The sequence below is a fragment of the Gossypium arboreum genome, chromosome 9, assembly GCF_025698485.1.
Source record: "Gossypium arboreum isolate Shixiya-1 chromosome 9, ASM2569848v2, whole genome shotgun sequence".
NCBI lineage: Eukaryota > Viridiplantae > Streptophyta > Magnoliopsida > Malvales > Malvaceae > Gossypium > Gossypium arboreum.
In genome coordinates this window covers 12227525-12232273 of record NC_069078.1, presented here as the reverse complement: position 1 = coordinate 12232273, position 4749 = coordinate 12227525, and the positions used below count along the sequence as shown (strand labels likewise).

At 38.9% G+C, this 4749-nt stretch overlaps 1 non-coding gene across 1 annotated transcript; it reads left to right on the top strand.

Annotated features, from left to right (window-relative positions):
* Window positions 1-571: 571 nt before the first annotated feature.
* LOC128281003 (small nucleolar RNA R71) lies at window positions 572-678 on the top strand. The gene has a single exon (XR_008271220.1). It is a non-coding gene; the product is annotated as a small nucleolar RNA R71 (small nucleolar RNA).
* Window positions 679-4749: the final 4071 nt, after the last annotated feature.

Below are 4749 nucleotides of genomic sequence, written 5' to 3'. Positions count from 1 at the left end.
TTCTTACATTGAGATAAATTTTTCCAACATGTCCTCAAGGTTCAGCTTCTTCTCTTGCTAATAAGGTTGTTGAAAGCCCGGAGGGGGTTGTGTTCTTTGATTTCCTTAACCATCCCAAGAGATATTGGGATGGTGCCTCCAACCTGCATTATAGTTATTACTATAAAGGTTATTTTGAGGTCTAGAATTGTTTCGCATATAATTGACTTGCTCATTCTCTTTGCTAGGATCGAAGGGTAAACATTTTGAATTACTCATTCCACCTCCATTTGTATCGTATTGTATCACCAGATTCACTTGCGTAGAAAAATATAAACAATTAATATTCTTATTTAGTGCTTCTACTTGGTTTGATAACATGGTGATGGAATCTAAATTAAAAACATCGGCTGCTTTCATCGATTTCGACCTTATAACTTTCCACTGATGATTATTCAGTGCCATCTCTATAAACTCATAAGCTGTCTCAGGTGTTTTATTATTTAGTGTTCCACCAACTGCTTCATCAAGTAATTGCCGAGTCGAGGGATTCAAACTATTGTAGAAGTTTTGAACTTGTAACCATAGAGGTAAACCATGATGAGGTCACCTTCTCAATAAGTCCTTGAATCTTTCTCATGCATCATATAATGTTTCTACATTGATCTGGGCAGAGGAAGAAATGTCATTCCTCAACTTAATTGTTTCAGCCAGTGGGAAATACTTCAAGAGTGTAACACCCCAAACCCGGCCCAGACGTTATGGCCGAATCTGGCGGTGTTACATGAGAGTGCTTTTATAAAAGCTTAGTAAGTTAAAATCATTCAGATTATTATCTTTACTTAAATCGGGAAACCCTTATTCCATTAATTAGTTGAAAATCATTCTTTTACGCGGAAGCTAAAACATCAATATTTCATAAATCAACAACTTAACAATTTAAAAACCCCAAAATAAACCCAAAACAAATAGCTCAAGTCTAAAAATTAAATCCCAAAACAAATATAGGAAAAAAATTGAACAGATGAAATAAACATTACTCAAAAATCCATGAGTCTAACAGAGGTCACCATTAAGCCCTTCGCCACACCGATCCATCTACTGCTGAGGATTACCTGACATAAAATAAATAAAGGGTGAGTTTTTGCAAACTCAGTGTGTACATCCCCACAAACAGCATGCATACAAACAGATAACAGAATACAGATACTCGGCCTTAGCCATACAGATATCGCATGTAGATCAGATCTGATATCAGAGAACAGAATTCATGCCCACCAACCCTGCACACCATCTCCGTCCAACCTAACACACCATGTAGGGATAAAATCGACCCACCCAGCCCTACACACCGAGTATGGGGATAAAATCGATCCATCCAGGCCTACACACCAAGTGGTACTGTAAAACAGTACATAATAGATATATGCAGTGTAGCTGCCCAAAAATAGGCTAATCACCTCTCAAACTTCCTTCTCTTCACAACAACCCAACCCAACGCAATGCATCATAAATATCGTGGCATGCTTATATGCAGAAACTAGATCATATCATAGTAGAACAGATATATGAAATCAGGCAGATATACATGCTTATTGTAACATGTTTTACATACAACACAATAATCATTCATAGTATGGTGTCTAAATAACGCTTACCGACCCTACAAGTAGGTCACAATCGACTTAGGCGACCCACGCAACCTTACAGAACATTTTAGAAAAATTAGGCTCACACGCCTGTGTACCCTGCCTGTATGGGCCCACACGGCCCAAATTAGCCTTCCCGGTGTGGATCACACGGCTTGGCCCAAGACCTACACGCTCGTGTGGTTCACCCGTGTGACCCACACGCCCGTGTGGTTCACCCGTGTGACCCACACGCCCATGCAGCCTACACAACCCAAATGGTCGGGTCTGTGCCTCATACACGGCCTCACCATCCTCACACGTCCGTGTCTGTTGCGCCCGTGTGGTTTGCACACGGCCTGGCTCGTCTGTCACACACCCATGTCTCGCGATGCAAGCTACCACATGGGCAGACCACACGCCCGTGTGGCGTCGACAGATTGGTTTTTAGGCTTTCGCCGAAACTCGTTTTCTATGCAATTAGAGTACACACCGTGTTTGTTTCCCTATAAATCCAACCACGAGCACTCCAAAGCCTAAGATTGACAAAATCAAGCCCAAATCAGTCACTTAAATTGATTTATCTAAGATTGGATAAAACCCGAAACACGAGATCTACCTACCTTCGACGAAGAGCGGTGTTTCCTTGATGTTTAGAACCCCGATTAATGATCCACAGATCCTTGAATCCCCCTAACCAGCAACCAAAACCTCTCTTAACAATATCCAATAGAAAATACCTAACTTACATAAAGCGATACTTACCGAATCAACAAAATCTACTAGCAAAGCACCAAGCCAAACGAAAGGGAAAGAAAAACGAATGGAGAGGAGAAGGAGAAAAGGAAATTTTGGCAGCAAAGGGAATTTTTGGGGAAAAGAGAATACGGCAAGTAAAAACTATTTTTCCAAAAAGGAGGAACAAAAAGATAACCCTAGGTTTTTCCCCTAAAGCCCACAACTCAGAACTTTAATGAAGCCTAACACTTACTAAAACTTGCAGCAAAAATAATCCTAATGCCACTGAAGGGAATCAAACCCCTGATCTTAAGCGTAATCCCTTGTCACTTAACCACTAGACCAGCAGGCCCATTCTGTTAAGTTTTTACCAACAATTCCTTATAAGGCCACTGACCTCAAGTCAGGCTTAATTCAATTAAAAACCCAAATTTAGCCCAAGTTACAGCCTGAACTTAGGACCTCCCAAACACACCCCAAAGCTCATAATTACTTAACCCAACATACATTTAAGCCAAAATAACATGAACCACAAATTCAGACACTTCCAAGCCCGAAAATCGTAAAAAAGTCAAAAATAAAAAATTTGGGGCGTTACAACTCTACCCCCATAAAGAAAATTCGTCCTCGAATTTTACCTGATCAGAAAAGGTGAGGATATTACTGACGCATCGAATCCTCTAGCTCCCAAGTAGCCTCCTCAGTGCTATGATTCCGCCATAGCACCTTCACTAAGGGAGTAGACTTCCTATGCAGTACCTTAACTTCGCGATCCAAAATCTGAACTTGCTTCTTCTCGAATGTCAGATCCGGTCTAACCTCAATCTCCTCCACAGGCACAATGTGAGTAGGATCGGAGCGAAAGCGTCTCAACATCGACATGTGAAACACGTCATGTATACGATCCAACTCTAGAGGAAGCTCCAACTGAAATGCAACTGGTCCCACTCTGGTACAGTCCAATAAATCGAGGACTCAACTTGCCCTTACGACTGAACCTCAGAACCTTCTTCCATGGTGAGACCTTAAGAAAAACCATGTCTCCCACAGAATACTCGATGTCCTTCCTTTTCAAATCCGCATAGGACTTCTATCTATCAGAAGCTACTTTCAGTCGATCCTGAATCAAGTGGACCATATCCTCTGTGACAGCCCTAATTTGACCCTAGTCGGAATGTGGTTTCGGGACCACAAAACCGAGTCATAAAATTTAGTTAAAATTTTAATTTCATATCTTATATGTGTGATAGTACTTGTATAAAAATTTGATGTTTTAATTTTATCTTAGGAATGTGAATTTTGCTTGAAAGGATCTAGTTGAGAGACTTAGAAAATTATGATAGGTAAATAAGTAAGGACCAAATAGTATTAAAATAGGAAAGTTTGGGTTTGCATGTCAAAGTGCCCAATTCATGTTAAGTGGCCGGCCAAGCATGGTTCCATTCCTCCAAGTTTATGTTGTTTATTATTTAATATTGGTAAGTAAATTAAAATAAATTAAAGAAAGGATTAAAAAGGAAAAGATGAATAAAATAAGGAGGGAAGAGGGAGTGTTCATCTTTTTTTTCTTTGGCTATTGCCGTGAGTGAGGAGAAGGAAGGGAGATTTGGTTATTTGATTTTGGCTTGGAAGATGGCAAGAATGAGGTATGTATTGAATGATTCTTGAAAATCTATGCATGTTTGAGATGGTTAGTTCAAATTCTACTCATCCTATAGATTAGACTTAGGATTTTGAGGTTGAAATTCGACCAAGAAGCTTGAAACTCTTAGTAGATGTGTTAATGTCATTAAAATGGATAGTAATGTAGGATATGGTGAGTGGTTAATTGCTTTTAACTTGAAAGTTGAGGTTAAAATGGGTTAAGTGATTGCCAAATCTAATTTAGGGGTGGAGGATTGTGTTCATGTTATATTGGATAGGTAGAGGTTGTAATGAGGTTGAAATTGTTGAATTGTTAGTTGGGTAACAAATGAAGCAATCGGCCATATGGGGTAAAAATGGGATGTTCATTTTAGTTGTTGTTTCATTTTTGTGAGAAATGGGTCAAGTGTTCATGAGATGAAATTTTGTGATTAGATGAATTAAAAGTAATAGTATAGTTGATATATATATATATATATAGATATACATATTCGGCCATCACTTAGGAGCTTATGTGATGTTGAGTTTAAGCTTTGCATATTCGGCTATATATACATATAAATGTAAGCCCATTCGTGATATTACCTTAGGACTATGTATATATAACCGACAAAAAATGGGAAAAACTAGCAAAGGTGATTGCCGAATGTCCAAGTATACATATGCATGTGTGATTGGATTATTGAAAGTATGGTAATTGCATAAGGTTATTAGTAGAATAGCTAAGAACATAAGGTAGCAAGATAAAAATTTTACCATG